Below are 25,844 nucleotides of genomic sequence, written 5' to 3'. Positions count from 1 at the left end.
AGATTACTATTCCCATTTTATAGGTGATGGAACTGAGGCCAGAGGTCATGTATCTAAAAGTCAAACAGCTAACATGTAAGTGGTGGAGTCAGAATCAAATCCACATCTGACTCCTAGGTTCATGTTCTCTTTACCCAGGGAGCTTGTATATATCACACAGACACCTAGGTCTTTAGTTTCCTTACATTGCTGTGAGATATTTGGTTTACTGTCCAATAAACATGCTGAGGTTCTGGCTATTTTACATGCCCATTTACTATTTGGTAAACTTAGCACCACAAAGGTGCAAGTAACTCCATCAAGTGGATGCCTGAGAGAGCAGCAGAATCTCCTTTTCTTAAAGTATCTGTTTGAGCTGGGCCAGGGCAGACCTATCTGGAGGCTTTCCTGTGACCAAATCTGAACTCCCTCTACCTGATGTCTATTGTAATCTCCATAATGGTAAGGACTATGTCTGTTTTATTTATCATTGTATCCCTCCTAGAGTCTAGCACAGGGCCTGCCACATGGCAGATACTCAATATTGGTTCAATGAATGAATGATGAAGTTAGACAAAGACTCTAAAAACAAGGTAAGAGAACCAACCTGACAAAGATTTAAAAGGGCCAATGTTTAGTTTAAAGAAGCAGCAAAGAAGAAGAGAGGTAGCCAGGAAAAGAACGAGCGACAGCAAGATAAGAAAACTCAGCACAAACAAGCAAGATAAAAATAGCCTCTCGCCACCACTGTCCTTTTAAAATTACTTTCTATATTCGAGCTTAAGTGACAAGTGAAATCTCCTCTGTAATTTCCCATGTGTTCAGTTTAATGAATTTCCGGCAAATGGTTTCAGTACTGGAGGGCCAATTTGGACATTGTGGGGGTGGGGCTGGTGAGAAAATGAGGGGTATGGAAATAGACTAACAAATTGAGCTAGAAACCAAATGAAGAGGTGATTGAAGGCATGTGAGGAAGGAACCAAGTCCTGGAACTTGTTCAACTCCAAGAAGGACTGGGAATTGATCTTCCTCTAGCTGGTGTCACCATGATGTTTCCCTACATGCTGTAGAGGGAGCCCACAGTCCCAGGCTGCCTTGCAATGCTTTGTACCACATTGCCTATTGTCTAAAGAGCTTTGTTTGTTTAAACAGAAGGCAATATGTTAATAACAATTTCAAACATCAGAGGGAATAAAGAGACTGTGGCTCTTTCAGGTCCCACCTGCCTTCTACATAGCAGGTATGCCATACATGTTAAACTGAGTCACAGTGAGGGGGTTGAGTTATGGAAGAAAAGCATGGGAATGCCCAGTCCACCCCTTTGCATCTGTGCTGCTGGCCAAATGTCTTCAGTTTTTCCATAGATAGAGGACGGAGCTCTGAGAGGCCACAGGACCCAGAATACAAAGTCCTTTTTATTTTAGTCCTTAAAACTGACAATGACAGGCCGGGCATGGTGGCTCACGTCTTAATCCCAGCACTTTGGGAGGCTGAGGTGGGTAGATCACTTGAGCCCAGGAGTTCGAGACCAGCCTGGACAACATGGTGTAAACTGGTATCTACAAAAAATACAAAAATTAGCTGAGCATGGTGGTGCACACCAGTAATCCCAGCTACTCGGGAGGCTGAGGCAAGAGAATCGCCTGAACCCAGGAGGCAGAGGTTGCAGTGATCATGCCACTGCACTCCAGCCTGGGTGACAGAGTGAGTGAAACTTCACTTCAAAAAAAAAAATTGACAGTGACCATGCAGCCCACAATTACAAGCAGAATTATAGATTTTTTTCAGGCTCTCAAGTATGCTGCTTTCTTTTATAAGTGTGTGTGTGTGTGTGTGTGTGTGTGTGTTATTTTATTTTATTTTATTTTGAGACGGAGTCTCACTCTGTTGCCCAGGCTGGAGTGCAGTGGCACGATATTGGCTCACTGCAAGCTCCACCTCCCGGGTTCACACCATTCTCCTGCCTCAGCCTCCAGAGTAACTGGGACTACAGGCACCTGCCACCACACCTGGCTAATTTTTTGTATTTTTAGTAGAGATGGGGTTTCACCGTGTTAGCCAGGATGGTGTCAATCTCCTGACCTCATGATCTGCCCACCTCCGCCTCCCAAAGTACTGGGATTGCAGGCATGAGCCACCGCACCCGGCCGTATTTTGTTCTATTTTATTTATTTATTTTTTAATATATAGAGACAGAGTCTTGCTATGTTGTCCAGGCTGGTCTTGTACTCCTGGGCTCAAGTGATCCTCCCACCTCAGCCTCCCAAAATGCTGGGATTACAGGAGTAAGCCACCATACCCAGCCCCATATGCTTTTCATTGTTGTTATTTAAACAGTTTTATTGAGATACAATTCACACACCCTAAAACCTACACATTTAAGGAGTGCAATTCAATGGTTTTTATTATAGTCACAGTTACATGCAAACATTGTCACAATTTCAGAACATTTTCATCACATCAAAAAGAAACTCCAAGCCCCTTAGCTATCACCTTCTCCCTCACTCAACCCTAAGCCACTCCTAATCTACTTCCTGTCTCTACAGATTTTCCTATTCTGGACTTTCATATGAACCAGATCAAACAATATGTGACATTTCGTGACTAGCTTCTTTATCTTAATGTTTTCTTTTCTTTCTTTTTTTTTTTTTTTTGTGACGGAGTCTCGCTCTGTCGCCCAGGCTGGAGTGCAGTGGCGCAATCTTGGCTCACTGCAAGCTCCGCCTCCCCGGTTCATGCCATTCTCCTGCCTCAGCCTTCTGAGTAGCTGGGACTACAGGCGCCTGCCACCACACCTGGATAATTTTTTCTATTTTTTAGTAGAGACGGGGTTTCACTGTGTTAGTCAGGATGGTCTCGATCTCCTGACCTTGTGATCCGCCTGCCTCGGCCTCCCAAAGTGCTGGGATTACAGGCGTGAGCCACCGTGCCCCACCTATCTTAATGTTTTCAAGGTTCATCTATGTTGTAGCATGAATCAGTACATGATTCATTTTTTTCTTTTTTTCTTTTGAGACAGAGTCTTGCTCTGTTGCCAGGCTGAAGTGCAGGGGCTCCATCTCTGCTCGCTACAACCTCCGCCTCCCGGGTTCAAGCTGTTCTCCTGCCTCAGCCTCCCAAGTAGCTGGGACTACAGGCACAAGCCACCACACCCAGCTAATTTTTTGTATTTTTAGTAGAGACGGGGTTTCACCATGTTGGCCAGGCTGGTCTCAAACTCCTGACCTCAAGTGATACGCCTGCCTCAGCCTCCCAAAGTGCTGGGATTACAGGTGTAAGCCATCAGCCTGGCCGTTTTTTTTTTTTTTTTTTTTTTTTTTTTTCAGACAGAGTTTCACTGTCACTCAGGCTGGAGTGCAATGGCATGATCACAGCTCACTGCAGCCTCAACCTCCCAGGCTTAAGCAATCCTTTCACCTTAGCCCCCTAAAGTAGCTGGGACTACAGTTGTGTATCACCATGCCCACCTAATTTTTTTATTTTTTGTAGAGATGGGGTCCCATCTCTATGTTGCCCAGGCTGGTCTTGAACTCCTGGGCTCAAGCAATCCTCTTGCCTTAGCCTCTTCAAAGTGCAGAGATTACAGGATTCATTCTCTTTTATGGCCAAGTAATAGTCCATTGTGTGGATATGCCACATTTTGTTTATCCATTCATCAAGTAATGAACATTTTGTTTTGGGGGGCTATTATGAATAATGCTGCTATAAACATTTCTGTATAGGCTTTTGTGTGACGGGCTTTAATTTCTCTTGGGTGCATACCTAGGACTGGAATTGCTGAGTCATAAAGTAACTCTATGTTTAATCATTTGAGGAACTGCCAGACAGTCTTCCAAAGCAGCTGCACCATTTTACATTCCCACCAGCAGTGTATGAGGGTTCCAATTTCTCCACATCCTTGCCAATCCAACTATGCTTTTGAGAAATAACAAGGACAACTGAAGAGCCCCACTCTAATTGGGTAGCTAGTACATAGCAGCAAGAGGAGTGTAGGGATGGAGGAGGAGTCCCTCCTCTAAGCCCTTAGGATCAGCCAGAGAGAATATAGCTATCTCTAGTACTCTTCCTGACCCCCTAGGCTATGTTAGCTGCCCCCAGACATGTGACCAAGTATACACATAGTACTTGTCATTCTTCTCCACTAGACTGTAAGCTTTAGGCAGGCAGGAATCTCTATCGTTCTGACTTTTATCTGCAGCATCTGAACAGAGTCTGGCACATGATAGATGTTTCGTAAATGTTGATTGACTGAGTGACTGACTAACTGAACAAATGACTAGATATTTCTCTACTGGTGGTTTTTCTCCCTGTCCAGGGAGAGAGAAAAAGAGCAGTCTTAGAGGCAGAAGGCATCAAGGAGGGAAGCAGGAATCAGAGGAGAGATGGAGGAGAAAGGGAAAGGCAGGCAAGAAGCTTGGGGACCTAGTGTCACTTGAGGTCAGCTTTAAGTTATGAGGTCAAACTCAGAGCTAATGGACTTCTCCTAGTCCTTTGCTTTCCGTCTAGCTGCACTCTTTTTTCTAGAAATGTTCCCTTTTATTTTTTGTTATTATTCTCAATAATTTTGTCTTTGCAAGAAGAAGAAACAAAAAAGTAGAAAAATAGTTGATATTACAGGTAAAAGAAAACATAAATCAACCCATCAAAATTGATTCAGAATTTAAAAGGATGGAAGTCAAAAAGGTTGACTATGAAGGATTTTTAAGTTGGAAACAAAAGAAATCATCATCTAGGTTTTTCTCCAAAGGTCACTGAAAGACCTATAGCCCAAAAAGTTGACCACTTGTTCAACAGGACATGAAAACACGGCTCACCTCACAGCCTTATTTATAATGGCTGGCCTTCCACACAAATCCTGCCTTCTACCTGGACTAATCTGAATCCAGTCATCACCAAGTTATTGGTCCCTCTCTCCCCGAAGGTCTGCATAGCTCCCTGTCCTCAGTTACTTTTTGTCTCTTCTCTGAAAGCACACATGCACATTCACACACGCACATACACACACACACACACACCCTATCTTTCCTTTTCATGAGTCTTCAGGGTAGCTCTGCCCTCTCCACTTTGTGTGTTTGGAAGGAAAGAAAGCGAAATATATGAGATGCCAATGCAATTTCTCCTTTAGCAGAGCTCAGTAGGACAATTACCCACCCAATCTGCCTGGTTTTATAGCTCTCATAACCTTCCTTTACGAACACGCTGTGACAGCCGGATGTGGGCATTGATTATGGCAGCAGTCTTCAGCCACGTTTATTTAACTGCAAAGCAGAGCTCCTGCCTACCAGCCCAGCACTGATCATGTGACTTTTTAAATTACTGTATTTATGTAAGCCTTTTCCCAACCAGAGCCTGTGTCCAACTCCATCAAAACTGGGGAGGATTTGAGCTTGCCACTTCCCCTCCAGTGGCTCTTTGGCCCTATAGCCTAGGGTCTTTTGCTGGAATCAAACTGGGGCTCTGGGCTTTCTTAGGAGAGGTCTGCAAGAGTTGGGGTGCACAAGAAGCATACCTTTTCCATTATGAAAGAGCTGAGGAAATAGACAATGAAACATGTTGGCAGATGCCAAGGGCAGTGGCTTGGTTCCCAGGGGATCACCTGGCAATAGTGCCAGGTGCAAGAGATCAGCAAAACTCACAGGATTAGTTGTTGTTGTTGGGGGATGGGTGTCGTAAAGGAATTTTGGGGAATTAGATAATGGAGTTAGGAATTACTGCCTGTAGGCCTTTCCACTCTGGACCCCAGCAGAATCATATGGACTTTAGCCACTGGGAGAGGGAAGTTTTAGTGTTCCAAAGAAATCCTGGTAGCCTTGCAGGCAGTCTGTCCTGAACAAGGACTCTGCCTGACTGTGCCATAGTGCAGGGCAAGTCTAGCAGAGAAAGCCAGTGTTCTTCAGTTACTGCAGCTCAGCGAAGAATCCCACTGCAGGGCACTAGGGATGCCGGTCCTGCAGAGGTAAGCAGTAGGAGTGACTGGGTTAATCTATTCGAAAACCTCCTGGAAAGATCCCGAAGACCGTGGACCAAGGTGACCTGCGTGGGTGGGCGATCCATTAGCCGAATGACAGCGCTGCCGCAGAAAGCCAGAAAAAGGATATGCGTGGGAAGCGCAAAAGCGTGGGCTGGGCCTGCAGCAACGGAAAGGCGCCACGCTCGTGAGGGGAACCAGCTTTCCGGGGACGCTCAGTGTGGGCAGGCAGGAAGCCTGGCTCCACTGGGACACACAGATTCTCTCCTGAGCAGCTGCGAACTATGCGCCCCTTCTACCCTTAAGAGATGGGATGGGAGTCCAACAAACGCAGCCATTGCTCAGACCCCAGCCCTTCTCTCCTCTAAGAAGCAGGTTCACCTCTACCACAGCACTCGCATTTTTTTTTTTTTAAAGCCCGGCCTTTCCTAGGCGGGGTCAAGGGCCCCGCCCACCGAAGCCACGCCCAGTAGCCGCCCCGGGGCGGGGCTCCCCTCGGCTCCCGGCTGCCCTTTCCCCTCCGGCCTCTTCCCTTGCTGCTGCGCCCTGCGGAGCTCCGAACACGTGCGCGTGAGTAAGGACCCAGAGGGGAGAGTCCTTGGAGGTTTCCCAGTCTGGGGAAAGAAGCAGTACAGGGTGGCTTCTGCCGGGGCACGTGACGAAATTGGGGTTCGTCCCCTCGTGACCCCGAGCTTGGAGGGCATCTGAAAGAGACCTGGGCCCCGGAGTCGTCCCCTGTTTTTCTACCATCCCTTTTCCCTCTTCTCCCTAGGGAGTCCCCTACAGCCTGACTCCGAGAGCCTCGATCTCCCAGTGCCAGGGGCAGGGACTTTGGAAGGTTTGTGAGGAACAAATGTGCGGTGGAACTGAGTCAGCCCCTTTAACCCGAGCCTTGAAAGGGGCAGGCTATTTTTAGATCTGTTTTTAGACCCAGCGAACAATGAACCCTCTCTACTCATTTTCCTGTTCCTCTAAATTATTTGGAGGAAGTTAGGAGTGAAATTTGGGGATGGCTGGAAAAAGGTATGATCTTAGCCTTACATAAATTATAATGGTGACTGTGAGGCCGGGCGCGTGGCTCACGCCTGTAATCTCAGCACTTTGGGAGGCCGAGGCGGGCGGATCACGAGGTCAAGAGAAGACCATCCTGGCCAACATGGTGAAACCCCGTCTCTACTAAAAATACAAAACTTAGCTGGGCGTGGTGTCTTGCTCTGTTGCCCAGGCTGGAATGCAGTGTCGCGATCTCGGCTCACTGCAACCTCCGCCTCCTGGGTTCACGCCATTCTGCTGCCTCAGCTCCAGAGTAGCTGGGACTACAGGTGCCCGCCACCACGCCCGGCTAATTTTTTTTTTTTTTTTTTTTTTTTGTATTTTTAGTAGAGACGGGGCTCCACCGTGTTAGCCAGGATAGTCGCGATCTCCTGAACTCGTGATCCGCCAGCCTCAGCCTCCCAAAGTGCTGGGATTACAGGCGTGAGCCACCGCGCCCGGCCTAACATTTTCGTTATTGCTTTTAATCAGTAGTTGAGGTCTTGGCACGACTACTGCCTCCAATTCCCCTCACATCCAATACTGCAGTTATTTTTCCAAGTGCTGTTTTTATTGTCCCTCAGGAAGTATTGGAGGCCTTCCTATCTAGTTTTCCCACTGTTCACTGCCCGTTTCTCTCACTGGATAACTTTTCCCCTTTTACTCACTCATATTCACCATCTAAGCCTTTTTTGGAATGTAGCTCCTCAGGTGTTTACTGAGTGCCCACACTATACCAGACATTATCCTGAGGGTTAGCTTATATTTCACTTAAGCCTCCCAACCACCCTATTTACAGAGTGCTATTAGTAACATCCCCATTTGGCTTGGTGTACTCGCTCACGCCTGTAGTCCCAGATACTTAGGAGGCTGAGGTGGGAGAATCACTTGAGCCCAAGAAGTGGAGGCTGCAGTGAGCCATGATTGTGCCACTGCACTCCAGCCTGGGTGGCAGAGAAAGACCCTGTAATATAATATCTCCATTCTACAAATGAGGAGACTGAGGTATAGAGAGGTTACTCGCGCAGTGTCATTTGGCTAGACACTGGTTAGGGGATAGAGCCAGGCTCCCTGATATTTGTTTAATCGACTCTTTTGCTACTGTTGAACTGCTGTGGTGTATAAGTAACAAGAGGTGAAAACAAAGCTAAACAAGGATAAGCTGTTGGTTTTATTGTCTGCTGTTGTTTCTGTGGCTCAGGCCTAAGTTACCGTGTTTCGAGGGCAGGGACTCTGAGCTGCACACATATTCACTGTTGGCTGACTAACCTGGAGTTGTTTCATTGCAGAGAGGCCGGCTGTGGCAGATGCAACTTCAGGTGAGTGCAACCCCTTCAGCTCTCTTGGCTCCAGCTGTAGGCAGCTGCCTAGGTTGTCTTGTACCTAGGCAAGTGTTACACTGCTGGGAGAATAGCAGCCAATAGCTGGTTGGCATTCTGGCCCTGGTTCATGCCAACTCTGTGTTGACTACCCCAGGATGCCAGTATAGTTGCTTATCGACTAAGGCAGGGGTGTTTTTTGGCTTCCCTGGGCCACATTGGAAGGATAAGAATTGTCTTGGGCCACACATAAAATATAGTAACACTAACGGTAACTGATAGCTAAATTTTAAAAAAATTGCCAAAAAAAACCCTCATGATGTGTTAAGAAAATTTACCAATTTGTGTTGGTCTGCGGGTTGGAAAAGCTTGCATTAAGGTTTAATCTGTGAGAGCATGACTTTTTGCAGAGAATAAGTCCAGACCTTCCTGAATAGTTCTGGTCCAACAGGTTTGGGTAGCATGAAGTTACTTGAATCATACCTTGGAAACAGAATAAAGCTAATGGGAAGAGGGGGTTGGTAAAAATAGACGGAAAAGTCACACCTTTATTTTTAGTGCCTACCAAGTGCTCAAAGGGGGCCAGATACAATGGGATTTTTGCTAATTTCACTGAAATTAAAGTGCATGGCTCCCACTACCCACCGTAAAAGCTAGTCATGATACCCTTTGTAGAGGGATGGATTCCCTATTAGGGAAACATTGATGGTAATTCACTTTAAAATTATGGGCATTCTCTAGCTGTTTAATAAAATATTAAAATACTGATTGAGGGGGCTCAGGGAACTGAACAACTACAACCACACTAATTTCTCCTTTGGGCTGACAGTATATTCACTTTAGTTGCTTATTGATTTTCAGAAACGAACAGTTGTTGCCCCATTAAAGTCGTAGATGCTGAGTTCCCTTTGTAGTAATTTTGTTTTGGAATGCTTTTTCCCAAGTAGTTGGGATGATAGGTGTGTGCCACCACAACCAACTAATTTTTTTTTTTTTTTTTTAATTTGTAGAGACAAAGTCTCATTGTGTTGCCCAGCCTTTAGTAGAGACGAGGTTTCACCATGTTGTCCAGGCTGGTCTCAAACTCCTGGGCTCAAGTGATCCTCCTGCCTCTCAAAGTGCTGGGGTTACAGGCATGAGCCACTGCACTGTGCCTGGCCTGGAATGCTAATCTTTTGAGAAAAGATGACCCTCGGTTGCTGTGAAAAGTGACATACTAGTTTCCACAGGAGGAAATGGGGAGGATGTTGGGGGGGGCAGGGGAGTTGTTTATCAAAGCTTGTTTTGTTAGATCAGTTGGCATTCCCTTAATAGGATTCTCTCAACTAAATGTGAGTGCTTTGTGTGAATGCCTCAACTGTGAATAGCCTTTTACATAAGGGGTCTTAAGGCTAGTGATATCTGTAGGGCTTGGGGGATGGTTAGCTTTATAGTACTACAGGCAGGGAAAAGGCAAATAATGGTAAATAAAATAATTCCTGAGGCTAGAGAAATGAGGGTAAATCATAAATGACAAGCAGCATTCTATTTCCATCTCTCCAGATAAGGGTCCTTAGGAGCTATTTTAGACCGGGGTGCCAAACATTCAAATTCATGGGGAGTATACCATGTCTGCTCGTCTTTTTTTTTTTAATTGACAGTAATCGTATATGTTATATGGGGTACAATGTGAGGTTTTCATACATGTTTACATTGTGGAATGAGTAAAACATGCTAGTTAACACACCTAGCACCTCACATACTTATATTTTGTTGCGGTGAAAACATTTAGTATCTTTTAGCAATTTTGAAATATACAGGCCTGGCATGGTGGCTCACACCTGTATTCCCAGCACTTTGGGAGGCTGAGGTGGGAGGATCATTTGAACCCAGGAGTTTGAGACAAGCCTGGGCAACAGAAAGAGATCTCATCTCTATAAAAAACAAAAAAGAAATTAGGTGGGTGTGTTGGCATGCACCTGTAGTCCCAGCTGCTTGGGAGGCTAAGCTAGGAGGATCACTTGACCCAGGAGATTGAGACTACAGTGAACCATGGTCATGCCACTGCACTCAGTCTAGACAGAGACCCTATCTCAAAATATATATATATATACACACACACACACACACGATGCATTGCTATTTATTATATTCTGTGTACTAGATCACTAAGTTTGCTTGTCTTCCTTTTTAGGATGACTTGAAAGTAGGGCATCCTTCACCCATCTGAAGGGAGGAAATAGTGGCAGGTGACAGTCTGCATGTGCAGTTTTCAGGTAAATATCCCTATTCATTCCAACATTGACTACCTTCTCTGTGCCAGGCCTGTTGGCTAGTTGGTATCTATCAGGAAACAATTGGGAGGTAAATTAACCTGTATTTGTAAGATCCATGAAGGAAAGGACAATATATCTTGTTTTATTCACTGCTAGATCCCAATTACAGTGCTTGGCACATGGCAGGAACTCCCTGAATGTTGGATAAAATAACTGAAAACACGGAAGGGGATTCCTGTTAAACGGTTTGACAACAGGGTCTGCAATCAGTGCTTCCATGCCTGTTTTGCAGCCAACATTCAACTGTTATGTCTTCTACCTGGAGTGCCTAGGTATCTGAAACAAATAATGAGAAAGCTGTTTCAGGAATTATCCAGCGGTTGTCAGCTATCCAGACTCATGTGGTGCCTGTGATGGTGTTACACTGTTGGAAGAGCAAACACTGTCTTTATTGAGGTTTGGCTCCAAGCACTGTTTTGGTGTTGTAGCTGAGTACCTTTGGGCAGTGTTTTGCACCTCTGAGAGTGGAATGACTCCTCCTGTGGAGTTGATCCTAGTCTGGGTGCAAACAATTTTTTTCTGTTAGAAAAAGGACCCTGTCTTAGGGACAGCCTGTCATTCTTTACCTCTTTGAATCCTAGATGCCTTCACCTGAATGACATCTACCTCCATCAGGACTCCAGATGTCTGACAGCCCTGTGTGACACCAAGATAAGTAATGTATGTAGTCTTCTTGTCATGTAGGTCCCAATTAAATTACTATAGCTCAGATGGGGGTAGGGGACTTAAAATTATTATTTGAAAAATTATGTAGAGTATCAGACTTTCTTTTTTTTGGGGGGACAGAGTCTTGCTCTGTTGCCCAGGCTGGAGTGCATGCAATGGCTCGATCTCAGCTCACTGCAACCTCTGCCTCCCAGGTTCAAGCGATTCTCCTGCCTCAGCCTCCCAAGTAGCTGGGACTACAGGCACCTGCCACCATGCCAGGCTAATTTTTTTATTTTAAGTAGAGATGAGGTTTCACCATATCGGCCAGGCTGGTCTGAAACTCCTGACCTTGTGATTTGCCTGCCTCGGCCTCCCAAAATCCTGGGATTACAGGGTTTTTTGTTTGTTTTTTGAGACGGAGTCTCACTGTCGCCCAGGCTGGAGTGCAATGGCGCGATCTTGGCTCGCTACAACTTCTACCTCCCGGGTTCAAGTGATTCTCCTGCCTCGGCCTCCTGAGTAGCTGGGATTATAGGCGCGCACCACCACGCCCAGCTAATTTTTGTATTTTTAGTAGAGATGGGGTTTTAACATGTTGGTCAGGCTGGTCTCAAACTCCTGACCTCGTGATCCACCTGCCTTGGCCTCCTAAAGTGCTGGGAGTACAGGCATAAGCCACCGCGCCCAGCCAAGTATCAGAATTTTAGAGAATTCTTAGAATCTAAAGTCCATCCCTCAATTTTCTAGAGCTCTGCTGTGCAGTAGCTATATGCTACATGTGGCTGTGTAAGTCGATAAAAATTAATCAATTTCTTAATCTCAGAATCTGTTTGGCTGCTGACTACCCTATTGGACAACTCCAGTATTAGAGAACATTTCCACCAATTCAGAAAGTTTATTATGCATTGCGTTCTAGAGCAGGGATCAGCAAACTTGCTGTAAAGAGCCAGGTAATATGCTTGTTCAGCCATGTGGTTTTTGCAACTATTTTTGCAGCTCTAGTGCAAACACAGCCTTAGACAATATCAACACATGAGCAAGTCTGTAGTTCTAATAGAACATTATTTATGGACATTGAATTAGAATTTCATAAAATTTTCAGTGTCAAAATTTTTTTCAATGATTTACAAATTTAAAGACCATTCTTATTTTGAGAGCCATACAAAAACAGCAGGCTGGAATTGGCCCGTAGGCTATGGTTTGCCAACCTCTGTCCTGGATAATGAAATTTAGGCCTTGAAAGTTGAACAGCTCATTGGCGACAGGTTCAGAGCCAATAGCAACGTGTTTTTCTGAAAAGTTTAATGTTATCAATAGCTTTGCCTTAGAGTGTCATACTCTTCGTCTTTTAGGGCACTAAGGTGACTGCAAGAAATTAACCAGTAGTAAAAATAGTCTGTTTTTTGTGTGTTTGGGATTTGTTTATGTATTTTTTTGCATGGGTTACTTATAGCAGTTCTCTCCACTTTTAATGTGCTCCAAAGGGAGAGGTCTTAAGAAAGAATAGCAGTCTGCACTTAACAAACTCAGCCACAATCTCAGTCTGAGTTGGTAAAACCGAAATGGCTCCTAAGGAAAGAGGAAAATTTTGTGTCATGAATAGTCACAGTATTTTAAACCTGAGGCCTCAAGTTGTAAGCATACAGGTTGTCTTCCTGACTACAGTAGGGCTATCCATGTGCAGAGAGGTTCCTATATTGCTACTTGAAAAGAGATAATTCATTGGTATTTCTGTTCCTGTATTCAATATCCCAGAAGGCGTCAATGGTGTAATCATGTGCATTGAAATAATTTGATGGGATTTCCTACTTGATAAATAAAGTTAATTACTCACCTACTTATCCCTGTTGATTTTTTTTTTTTTTTTAAGCAAAGAAATGTATTTCCTGGTGAGTCTAAGAAGATTAGTTTTTAAAATCTTTTTTGATACAGGGTCTCAACTGTGTCACCCAGCCTGGGGTGCAGTGGCACAATCACAGCTCACTGCACCCTTGACCTCCTGGGCTAAGCAAACCTCCTGCCTCAGCCTCCCAAGTAGCTGGGACTATAGGCATGTGCTACCTACCATGCCTGGCTTCAAAGTAGTTATTTGTTTTTTTTAGAGACAGGGTCTCACTCAGGCTGGTATGCAGTGGTGTGGTCACAGCTCACTGCAGTCTCAACTTTCTGGGCTCACGTGGTCCTCCTGACTCAGCCTCCTGAGTAGCTAGGATTACAGGTGTCACTGTGCCTGGCCTCGAAGTAGTTTTTTTTTTTTTTTTTTGAGATGATGTCTTGCTCTGTTGCCCAGGCTGGAATGCAGTGGCAAGATCTCAGCTCACTGCAACCTCCGCCTCCTGGGTTCAAGCAATTCTCCTGCCTCAGCCACCCAAGTAGCTGGGACTATAGTCACACGCCACCACACCCGGCTAAATGTTTTTTTGTATTTTTAGTAGAGATGGGGTTTTGCCATGCCATTTCGGCCAGGCTGGTCTCAAACTCCTTACCTCAGGTGATCCACCCGCCTCAGCCTCCCAAAGTGCTGGGATTACAGGTGTGAGATACCATGCCTAGCCGAAGTAGTTTTTTTCTATTAATCTTTTCCCATGCTGCAATGGAAACTTGAATGAGACTGGCAGGATTACTGGTCTGTAAATACCCAGGCTGCCAGCTGCCATAGGTAGCAGTAAACACAAATGCCTCTTTTCATTGCTTAGGCCAAGTTTTAGGTCTTAGGCTTGTCCCATATTAAGAGGAAAAACTAAAAATAAGGAGGATTTCCAAACACCCCCACCAACCTTGAATTTTTTAAAAAATGAGGGAACCACAATTAATAAACACTATTCCTGGCACCTGTCCATGATTTCACTTGCTGGGTTGAAACAAACTAGTGTCAGTGGGATTTTATGTTGAAATTTTGGATCATGTCTCACTCAAATTTCAACCAGAAAAGCAAACCCAGAGGGATAAATTCTGCAAGTCCCAAAGGGACACAAAGAGGTGGCTAAGTGCCTAGGAATTCACACAAAGGAAAACACCATGCTAAGAGCAACTAATTAAGAACTTAAAAAGAGTGACAATGACTTCTGTGAATGTTGTTGCTTAATTAGGGCTTTATGAACATAGCTCCAGCTAATGGACCTGTCAATATACTCTTGAAAAACAATTTCACTGAATTAACAAATTAACTGTAATAACTTAAAATCTCTGCTTAGCAACATCTTTCTCCTTAATGCTATTTAGGAACACTTGTAATGAGCCAACTTGATGAGTCATAAATTTGTCAGTTTAGTAGTCATAAATTTGTCAGTTTAGGAGTCCCTGTTACTTGTTTGGCCTTCCTTGCCCTCCAGTAAAGGCCCTTTAGGGTGTAAGAATGTTCTGTGCCTTTTTTTTTTTTTTTTTGAGACGGAGTCTTGCTCTGTCGCCCAGGCTGGAGTACAGGGGTGCGATCTCGGCTCACTGCAAGCTCCACCTCCCGGGTTCATGCCATTCTCCTGCCTCAGCCTCCTGAGTAGCTGGGACTACAGGCGCCCGCCACTACGCCCAGCTAATTTTTTATATTTTTAGTAGAGACGGGGTTTCACCATGTTAGCCAGGATGGTCTCGATCTCCTGACCTTGTGATCCGCCCGCCTCAGCCTCCCAAAGTGCTGGGATTACAGGCGTGAGCCACCGCGTCCGGCTGCTTGTGCTGCTTCTTAAGGGTAATACACTCATTGGGAAAGTACAGTAAAAAGGACTTTAAAATTTATTTTATTTTAACAATACTTTTAGATTTATAGAAAAGTTGGGAAGATGGTACAAAGAGTTCCCATATATACCATACCCAGTTTCCCCTAACAACATCTTACATTGGTATATTATGGTTGTCACAATTAAATGGGCTAATATTGACACATTAGTATTAACTAAAGTCCATACTTTGTTCAGATTTCATTAGTTTTTACGTAATGTCTTTTGTCTGTTCCAGGATCCTATTGAAGATACCACATTACACTTAGGCTCCTGTTGGCCATGACAGCTTCTTAGACTTGTTTTTAATGACCTTGACAGTTTTGTTTTGTTTTTTTGTTTGTTTGTTTTTATTTGAGACGGAGTCTCGCTCTGTCGTCCAGACTGGAGTGCAATGGCTCAATCTCAGCTCACTGCAACCTCTCCCTCCCGGGTTCAAGTGATTCTCCTGCCTCAGCCTCCCCAGTAGCTGGGATTACAGGCATGAGCCACTGCGCCTGGCCGCCTCCTAAATTCTTAAAACATTCTATTTTTATTCTGTGGTCTTAGTTTATTCTGTCACGTAGAGAATAGTGGTTGAGCCTGTTGTCTTTGAGAGTGGATGCTGTAGTCCTTATATGGCTGATTTTCACCCCATAAGCTTATAGTAGAGGATGGGGATTTTGTTATCAGCTGCTAAAAGGGAGAAGCCAAACCCAGAACTAAGGGTTCTGATGAGTTGAAGGAGAGGGAAGATGCTACTCAAGGCAAAGAGCCTCTGAGTTAGAATCTGTGCTTCACCAGAGTGACAATGGTAGAACTTCTCCTTCTCAGTATTAATTCTCCTGGAGAGAACTCTAGGGTTGTCTAAACCTGTTCAAATAGGCTGACTACCCCAGCAAGTGATGGGTTGGACATAAGGCAAAGAACAGGAGGGGTGAAAGGGGGCAGAACAGACAAGTTCTGTCCCAGCCTCTGCTACCTCTAACCCCATGGCATTCTATCCCTTTCTACACTGGGCTTCCATTTCTTACCCCAACCATGATCTGTTCTTCCAGACACTTGACCTCCTTCTGATTTGTGTACTCCCTCCAAGGCTGAGTTGCAGTGAGTGACAATAATCTGTGCTAATTACTTATCTTGCCAGAAGACTCAAAGGGTTTATGGCTTTTATTAACTGAACTCTATGCTAGATGTTAGGGATAAATGGTTAACAGGACACAGTTCTTGCTTATCTTGCTATGGTCTATCAAGCCTTATACAATCTAGCCTTATCTCTCTCACCCTCTTATCTTTATCACCCGTAGATTCCCTTGTTGGCCGCCATGCTGGTTTCTTTCAGTCCTTAATTAGCCTTTTGTCACTACCTGTCTACACATGCTGTTTTTCCCTTCTGGTTCCATCTTGACATTGTCTATTTTGAGATCTCAGCTCAGTTGTAGAGAAGCTGCCTTCCCTGTCTGGCAACCCATTATGTGTCATAGTACCATGTTGTACCATAGAGCTAGACACAGGTGCCATGTTATGTCTTGAAATGTATTTACCAGCTTCCAAAGGTTTACCTCAATCCCCTTTACTCAAGAAGCCTCAGTTCTACTGACAGTTGGTAATAATAACCCCTCTGTCATAATGTACCCAAAATAGAGTAAGAATATCATGCTTTTCAGTAATACTCCAGTGAGTGAGGCTAAGAGTACCATTTCTGTTCTTGTAAAAGAATTTTTTTGGACATGAATACAAAGGTGTCAGGTTACCAAATCATTTGCTAGTAGACCCTAACAATATAACCTATAGGAAACTAAATGTAACCTTTAAACATTAAGTGATGATAATGGATTTCACCAGGCGTGGTTGCCTATAATCCCAACACTGAGAGGCTGAGGTGGGTGGATCACTTGAGGCCAGGACAGGACCAGCATGGCCAACATGGTGAAACCCCATCTCTACAAAAGAAAAATATACAAAAATTAGCTGGGTGTGGTGGTGCATGCCTGTAATCCCAACTATTTGGGTGGCCGAGGCACGAGAATCGCTTGAACTTGGAAGGCAGAGGTTGCAGTGAGCTGAGATCGTGCCACTGCACTCCAGCCTGGGTGACAGACCGAGACTGTCTCAAAGAAAAAAAAAAAGAAAGTAATGGATTTGCAGAGACTTGCTATTTAGATTTCAGACATCTGTTAACTAAAACACATGTGTAGGCTTTTGTTACTTATTTCAGTAATCTGTAAATATCTTTATATTTGAGAAAATTTGTGAAACATCTTTGTGTGTAAATTATAACTTGCAGAACCTCTCTTACAAGCAGGCATATTGGTAAGTAGCTGCCAGGATATAACTTATAACCAGATTGAAGTGTGTAATTATAATATGTTATTATTCTGGGGTTCTATAAAAAATAAAATCTTTGAATCTATGATTTTTGTCATTAGGATACACTTTGGGACATGTGGCGCCATAGAATATCAACACTGTTTACTACATGTTGACCATGTTAAATACATTTAACACATCTCTTTTTTCAACAGCCCTACAAGGTACATGTTACTTGCCCAAAGTCACAGTCACACAAGAACTTGTGTGGTGTTGAATGAATCTGGCTCCAAAAGTAGTGTTTGGTTTAGGAGCTTTCATGTATAGTGCCCTCAAGTCTTGTAAATTTCTGCTTCTTTCATCATCAACCTCGTTCAATCTAACATCTTGAAGGAACTACTCAAATGCCTTACTTACAGATTCTTACAACTATTTCAAATGCCAAATACCTGTTTCAGACGGTCAACATCTTGGCTGCTCTTGCTGTACTGTGCCGTGGGTTCTGTTTGTCCTAACAGAACAAAACATAGTCTTTTAGATTTTTTAAAAATATTCCTCTGGAAAGCCTTAATGAATGTCACATTCTAATCCCTTGCCCCATGATATGATTTATCACTTTTTATTAAAATTCCTCAATGCTTGCCCTGTTGTGTCTTGAAGAAACTATGGGCCAGAATAAGAATTTCAAGACATTTTTAAAATTTTTATTTGAGACAGAATCTCGCTCTGCTGGTGGCACAGGCCTGTAATCCGAGTTACTTGGGAGGCTGAGACAGGAGAATTGCTTGAACCTGGGAGGTGGAGGTTGCAATGAGCCAAGATTGCGCCATTGCACTTCAGCCTGGGCAATAAGAACGAAACTCCGTCTCAAAAGAAAAGAGAATTAAATGAGATCAGGAAAACAAGACATGAACAATATGAAGTTCAACAAAGTGAAATCATTAAAAAGAACCAAATTCTGGAGCTAGAGAACACAATGACTAAATTGGAAAATTCCACAGACGTTTCAACAACAGACAAAAAAATAATCAATGAACTTGAGACAGGTCACTTGAAATTAGTCAGAGGAACAAAAAAATGAAAAAGTGAAGAAAGCCTGTGGGACACCATCAGGTGAACCCATATATGCACTTTGGGTATTTCAGAAAGAGCAGAATAAAGGGCAGAAAGTTTACTTAAAGGAAACTTCCCCAATCTAGAGAGTCAAATGAATATCCAGATCCAAGAACCCCAAATATATTAAAGATATCTTGACCAGGACACATTATAATTAAACTCTCAAAAGACAGAGTTTTGAAATTCATATATGTATAACCTCTTCAAAAACTCCTTTGTAAGACCTGACCCCATCCTCTTGCCACTGCTAGAAGAGCAGCTACTGGTTAAGTTTTCTGTTTTTAAATAGCCTTAAAAAATGACCTGGTTCCAGGGCATTAAAACTGTCCCAGTAGATTTCTGAGGTGTCAACTCTGCTGCAGACAGCATAACATTCAAAAGCTCTGCATTTGTCTCTAGCCGCAAGATCATAGGCAATCTTCTTTTTAAAAGCTATTTATTTATTTATATATTATTAAAATAGAGATGGGGTCTCACTGTGTTGATCAGGCTGGTCTCTAACTGCCCTCAAGTAATCCTCCCATCTCAGCCTCCCGAAGTGCTATGATTACAGGTGTGAGCCACTGTGCCTGGACTTTTTAATTTTATTATTTATTTCTATAGACCTCCTCTATGGACAAGCTTCTTGATATCTTATGTGAAATAGGAATGATGGTACATTGGTTAGGCACAGTGGCTCACGCCTGTAATCCCAGCACTTTGGGAGGCATAATGGTAATTACAATGTGTTATCAACTGCTTAGTAGAGCATGTAAATAGTGGTCTATTCTACTAGACTTCTGAGCTCCATGAGAGCAGAGACCTTTTATTTTGTTTACTACTATGTACTGGCAAGTGCCTAGTATACAATAGTAACAAATAGTCTCTCAAATATTAGTCGGCTGCTGAATATCAAATGGTTGACCTCAAAGGTATGAATTCCATTTTGTCATCTTTTAGGACTTTTACCTTTGTCAAGTTTAATTTTCTCATCAAAAGAAATTTCAGGAAAAATAATGTCATTGATGACAGGACTCCTCATACTCACGTAATATATTTTAATGGATTTTGTGGTGTCAAAATATATGCCCCCAATCTTTTCTTGCTTTTTCCTCTACTCAAAATTGGAAAAGGTCCTCATTATAATCTCAAATCCATACTCTATTCTGACATTGAAAGTTTCATTACAGGGCTGGGAGAGGAGGTTCACGCCTGTAATCCTACCACTTTGGGAGGCCAAGGCGGGTGGATCACCTGAGGTCAGGAGTTCGAGACCAGCCTGGCCAGTGTGGCGAAACCCCGTCTCTACTAAAAGTACAAAACTTAGCTGGACATGTTGGCGCACACCTGTAATCCTAGCTACTCAGAAGGCTAAGGCAGGAGAATCGCCTGAACCCCAGGGACGGAGGTTGCCGTGAGCCGAGATCGCGCCATTGCACACTAGCCTGGGCAACAAGAGCAAAACTCCATCTCAAAAAAAAAAGTTTCATCATTAAGCTGTACCAAACTTGTCACTTAGACCTTTCAAAGTCTCACTAGCAATTCTTGCTTTGAAAGGCCCCATTCTTTACCATTCTGGATGCACACCCACTCCCACACCCAAAAGTGAATACAGCTTTTTACCCATCCCTGCTCACAAACAGGCCCACTTTGAGGTCAAACTCCTTGTCAATCTCCATCAAGCCAAGATCCTAAGGGCTGGGATTTTGTCTTTTCCATCACTGTAGAATGTCCTTCATGAAATAGGCATTTGATGAATGAAATCTTGCATTAATTTTGGTGGCCGGACATGGTGGCTCACACCTCCAATCTCAGTACTTTGGGATGCCAAGGCAGCCAGATCACATAAGCCCAGGAGTTCGACACCAGCCTAGGCAACATAATGAAACCCCATCTCTACAAAAAATACCAAAAAAAAAAAATTAGCTGGGTTTGGCAGTGCACTTCTCTAGTCCCAGGTACTCGGAGGCTGAGGTGGAGGAACACTTGAGCCCAGGAAATCAAGGCTACAGTGAGCCAAGATGGCACTACTGCACTCCAGCCTGGGAAACACGAGACCCTGTCTCAAAAAACAAACAAACCAACAAAAACCAAACTTGTTTCCTTTGTGTCTTTTTGCTGATAAGCCCCTAAGCACCTGTTATATTTCTTTTGAATCTCCCACATCATCACTAAGTTCCTCAATAAATAATTACTCCGTTGAAAAAGTTTGACTTTCTCTGCACAATCACCAGATGGCATTAGAACCTTATGCAAACACGGGTAGGTGTGTATCTGAACTGAGATTTGATAGGCAGTCATGTTTCTGTCTGCCAAAAGACCAGAGGCTGTTGTTTCATCTAAGAGTTGAGAACAAGATCAGTTGGAATCAGACTTGCAGAGTAAAAAGCAGATCAGCTTTTGAGTGGAAGACTCAAGAGTCACTGAAAAGTAGGATTCCCTCCAAACAAATTTTGTCTTTCCAAAGCTAGCTACGTGGTGGGTTTAAACATCATCTCTTTTGTTTGTTTGTTTTGTTAGTCTCTGTTGCCCAGGCTGGAGTGCAATGGCGCAATCTCAGCTCACTGCAAGCTCCGCCTCCTGGGTTCACGCCATTCTCCTGCCTCAACCTCCCGAGTAGCTGGGACTACAGGTGCCTGCCACCACACCCAGCTAATTTTTTTTGTATTTTTAGTAGAGATGGGGTTTCACCATGTCAGACAGGATGGTCTCGATCTCCTGACCTTGTGATCCACCCGCCTCGGCCTCCCAAAGTGCTGGGATTACAGGCATGAGCCACCGCGCCCGGCCACACCCAGCTAATTTTTTGTATTTTTAGTAGAGACATGGTTTCACCATGTTGGCCAGGTTGGTCTTGAACTCCTGACCTTGTGATTTGCCTGCCTCGGCCTCCCAAAGTGCTGGGATTACAGGCATGAGCCACCACACCCGGCCAACATCATGAGGGAAGCCCCAGCCCTTGATGAATCCTACCAAATTCCTTTTCCAAGCCTGTCAAATGATTGGCCTCAAAGATGTGAATCACATTTTGTAAGCTTTGCTCAAACCTTTGAAAAACAGAACATAACATACATACGTAAGATTGCAGTTCCACTTTCACAATGGCTATTTAAACATTTTCCTTGCCTGGGCGTTGTGGCACACACCTGTAAGTCCCAGTACTTGGGAGGCTGAGGAAGGAAGATAGCTTATATAGCCCAGGAATTATAGGCTACAGTGAGCCACAATCAAGCTACTGCACTCCATCCTGGGTGACAGAGCAAGACCCCATCTCTAAATATATACCCTGTCTCTAAATTTATATATATATGATAAAAAATACATAAATATATAAATTTCCTTCTTGCAGCTCCAGCTCTCAACAGAAGAATTTCTCACAGAGAAAATTAATGTTACCTGACTATAATGTCCATGTCTTCCTTCTACCAATCTAATGAAATTTCAGCACTGTCTGCTCCATACCTCCTGTTACTGTAAAGGAAATTATCTTGCTTCCCTATCCTTTCAGGAATCTCTGTTATGGATTATGCCATCTCCTTGTCTTTCCAACAATTCCTTCACTAAGATATCCTTACTGCCAGTTAGTTGTGCTCAAGTCCTTCACGTAGTAAAACAAAAAACCCTTAATCCTGCTTTCTCTCCTCTAGTCTCTTCATAGCCAAAATTTTCTGCATTGAGTAGTTTTTATCTTCCTTCTTCCCATATTCAGCCCTTCCAGTCTATTTCACGCTTTAGTGGAAGCAACTCTCAATGTTACCACTGATATCCATGTTGCTAAATCTTGTAGATGTCATTGGTCTTCATCTTGACCTCTTGGTAGCATTTGACCCTGTTGATCACTTTGTCCTTGAAGTATTTTGTTGTTGTTGTTTTCAAGACAACACAATTTCTGTGCTTTCCTTCCTCTGCCTTCCCCTCACATATACATATATTTGCTTTTCTCCCCCTACCTCTGTCCACTAAGTTTCCTTTGCTATACTTAATTAAAGTTCCTCAAGGATTGGTGCTCAGGCCTCTTTTTTCACTGCATCCACTTAAGCTTCTTTTTTTTTTTTTTTTTTGAGACAGAGTCTTGCTCTGTTGATCAGGCTGGAGTGCAATGGTGTGATCACGGCTCACTGCAACCTCAGCCTCCCAAGTAGCTGGGATTACAGGCGAACGCCACCACACCCAGCTAATTTTTCATATTTTTGGTAGAGATGGGGTTTCACCATGTTGGCCAGACTGGTCTTGAACTCCTGACCTCAAATGATCCGCCTCCCAAAATTCTGCGATTACAGGCATGAGCCACCCTGCCTGGCCGCTCTTTTTTTTTTTTTTTTTTTTAACAGTGTCCTGCTCTGTTGCCTAGCTGGAGTGCAGTGCCACCCCCTCCCAGGTTCAATCGATCCTTCCACATCAGCCACCCCTGACCCTGTCTACCCCTGCCCCGGAGTAGCTGGGTAGCTGGGACTACAGGTGCGTATGCCACCATGCCCAGCTAATTTTTGTATTTTTTGTAGAGACATGGTTTCACCATGTTGCCTATGATGGTCTTGAACTTTCTGGCCTCAAGCAATCGGCCCACTTTAGCCTTCCAAAGTGCTGGGATTACAGGTGTGAACCACTGCGCCTGGCTTTAAGTTTATTTTTCAACTCCTGTTACTTCATTTACAGCATTAACTTGTAAATTTGTCACTAACCCACAATCTTTCCCTGGGCTCAAGACCCATATATACCACTCCTTACCTTAAAATTCATGTGTCCCCAGCTGAACTTGCGTTGGATGGTATTAAATAGGACTTGTATTACCCAGTTTATCTTAGATTCTGCATTTGAATTTGTAACCCCAGGGAAATGGCCCTTTCCTACATCTCCAGCCCTTTTTAATGTCTATGCACAGGAGGCTGAGGCGGGAGGATTGCTTGAACCCAGGAGGCAGAGGTTGCAGTGAGCCATGGTCACACCACTGCACTCCAGCCTGAGCAACAGAGCAAGACCCTATCTCCAAAAATAAACAACACACCAAAAAAATCTGCAGTTTCCCAAAGTCTACCTCAAGAGTTTTCACACATTTTGATCCCTCTGCCTGGGGATGCTTTATTCCCTTCACCTAGTTAATTGCGTACTCGTCAGATATTAGCTCAAACCTCAGTTTCTCAGGAAAGCTTCCCATCCCCTCAAATTATTCACTCATCTCAAATACATATTTATTGGTTCAATGTCTGCATAAAGTGTAAGCTCTATGAGGGCAGTGCCTTTGTCTCCTTTCCTGCTCTTTGGCTGAGGCCTAATATATTGATGCAGTAGGTACTCAAGAAATATTTCTTGTATCACTGACTAAATTAGATTGAGATAAAGTAATATTGTGAATCAGTGGCTTACTACTTATTTTGTAGATAAAGCAATTTACCCTGTCCTGAGATGGTAACTTCATTTTTTTTTTTGAAACGGAGTTTTGCTCTTGTTGCCCAGGCTGGCGTGCAATGGCGCGATCTTGGCTCACCGCAACCTCCGCCTCCCGCGTTCAAGCGATTCTTCTGGCCTCAGCCTCCCAAGTAGCTGGGATTACTGGCATGCACCACCATGCCCGGTTAATTTTTGTATTTTGAGTAGAGACGGGGTTTCTCCATGTTGGTCAGGCTAGTCTCGGACTCTCGACCTCAGGTGATCCGCCTGCCTCGGGTTTCCAAAGTGCTGGGATTACAGGCATGAGTTACCGTGCCTAGCCAAGTAACTTCATTTTTATGGCTATGCCATTTCAGGTAGTGCCTCGTTGAGGCATCAAGACTCCACTGACTAGCTTTTTCATTTTATTGAATTACATAACCTTTTTTTTTTTTTTTTTTTTTGAGACAGTGTCTGACTCTGTAGCCCAGGCTGGAGTGTGCAGTGATGCACTAGGCTCACGGCAACCTCCGCCTCTGGCTCAAACGATCCTCAGCCCCATCCTCCGTACCAGGTGAGTAGCTGGGACCACAGGCGTACACCACCACGCCCAGCTAACTTTGTATTATTATTATTATTATTATTATTTTAGTAGAGACGGGGTTTCGCCACGATGCCCAGGCTGGTCTGGAACTCTTGAACTCAAGTGATCCACCCGCCAAGGCCTCCAAAAGTGCTGGGATTACAGGCGAGATCTACTGTGCCTCAAATTACATAACCTTTTAATGTCTCAGTTTTGTGATCTACCAAATGGTATCCCACAGTAGCCGCCTCTCAAGGTTATTGTAGGGTTATGTGTAAACTGCTTATTGCATTGCCCACCCTATAGAAAGCACTCCATATTATAATCATTAACTGTGCTGGAAAATTCCCAACTCTCCAGATGCGGAGTTCTGCAAGGATGGTTGGGGACAGAGTTGCAGCCAGATTAGGTCTCCAAACAATCTACTTAAGCCTCTGAAGGCCGAGCTCAAATCCCGCCAACCCGGGTACCTAACCAGTACCTCAGTCCCAAGAGTGTACTGCATTCAGTCAAATTCACCAAAAGGCGGCGGTGGTCTTTCCGAAGGAAAAGGCTCGCAGTCCTCCGCCTCAACGACCCTCCTGCACAGAATTCCTGATTTTAAAAACCAGCTGGCCACTTTGGGAGGCCGAGGCGGGCGGATCACGAGGTCAGGAGATCGAGACCATCCTGGCTAACACGGTGAAACCCCGCCTCTATTAAAAATACAAAAAGAAATTAGCCAGGCGTGGTGGCGGGCGCCTGTAGTCCCAGCTACTCGGGAGGCTGAGGCAGGAGAATGGCGTGAACCCGGGAGGCGGAGTTTGCAGTGAGTCGAGATCGTGCCACTGCACTTCAGCCTGGGTGACAGAGCGAGACTCCGTCTCAAAAAAACAAAGAAACAAACAAAAAACAGTTGGCTGGGCGTGGAGGCTCACGCCCTTAATCCAATGCTGAGAGGCGGAGGCGGGAGCACTGCTTGAGCCAAAGAGTTCCAGACCAGCCTAGGCAAAATAACGAGACACCGTCTCTACGGAAAAAATAAAAATAAAAAAATTAGCTGGGCGTGGTGGTGCGAGCCTGTAGTCCCAGCTACTGGGGAGGCTGAGGTGGGAGGATCCCTTGAGGATAGGAGTTCGAGGCTGCAATGATCCGTGATAACACCAGCACACTCCAACCTGGGCGACACGGTTTATAAATAAATAAACATACCTAAATAAAAACCAGCCAAAATGGTATCGTCTTCCCTTTGCAGCCCCAGTATCTGGCGCTTTCCACCATTCCTTGGCAAACAGAACAACGAGAGAGCATAAAAGTCGGGTCTAGGCCAGGGACTCTCGCGAATCGCTTCTAAAGCTACCCTATTTAAATTTTGTATTATGCTATTCAGGAGGTTGACAAACAGCCTTTTCGGGAATGGGACTCGAACTCGTAAGCCACGGCTGTTCCTCCATTTCCCGCCTCAGCTGGATGACGGAGAAGGATCTCCGGGATTAAAGAACAACGACCGCAGGCGAGGGCGCGAGCAAGGTGCGCGCGCCGAGTAGGGGGAGGGGC

General features: G+C 44.3%; 1 long non-coding RNA gene and 1 other non-coding gene across 3 annotated transcripts; both read left to right on the top strand.

Moving 5' to 3' along the window:
• Positions 1-6,109: 6,109 nt before the first annotated feature.
• On the top strand, positions 6,110-25,806 carry LOC100581053. 2 transcript variants are annotated; one of them, XR_004033433.1, is made up of 5 exons: positions 6,110-6,517; positions 8,269-8,298; positions 10,472-10,553; positions 11,195-11,273; positions 25,678-25,806. It is a non-coding gene; the product is annotated as an uncharacterized LOC100581053 (long non-coding RNA). The 2 variants fall into 2 exon arrangements; XR_001115255.2 differs by lacking the exon at positions 25,678-25,806 and adding an exon at positions 15,213-16,904.
• LOC115831872 lies at positions 10,926-11,126 on the top strand. The gene has a single exon (XR_004027362.1). It is a non-coding gene; the product is annotated as a small nucleolar RNA SNORA74 (small nucleolar RNA).
• Positions 25,807-25,844: the final 38 nt, after the last annotated feature.

The sequence above is a fragment of the Nomascus leucogenys genome, chromosome 2 (genome assembly GCF_006542625.1).
Source record: "Nomascus leucogenys isolate Asia chromosome 2, Asia_NLE_v1, whole genome shotgun sequence".
Classification (NCBI taxonomy): domain Eukaryota; kingdom Metazoa; phylum Chordata; class Mammalia; order Primates; family Hylobatidae; genus Nomascus; species Nomascus leucogenys.
The sequence above is the reverse complement of the archived record's forward strand: the minus strand, read 5'-3'. Positions and strand labels throughout refer to the sequence as shown.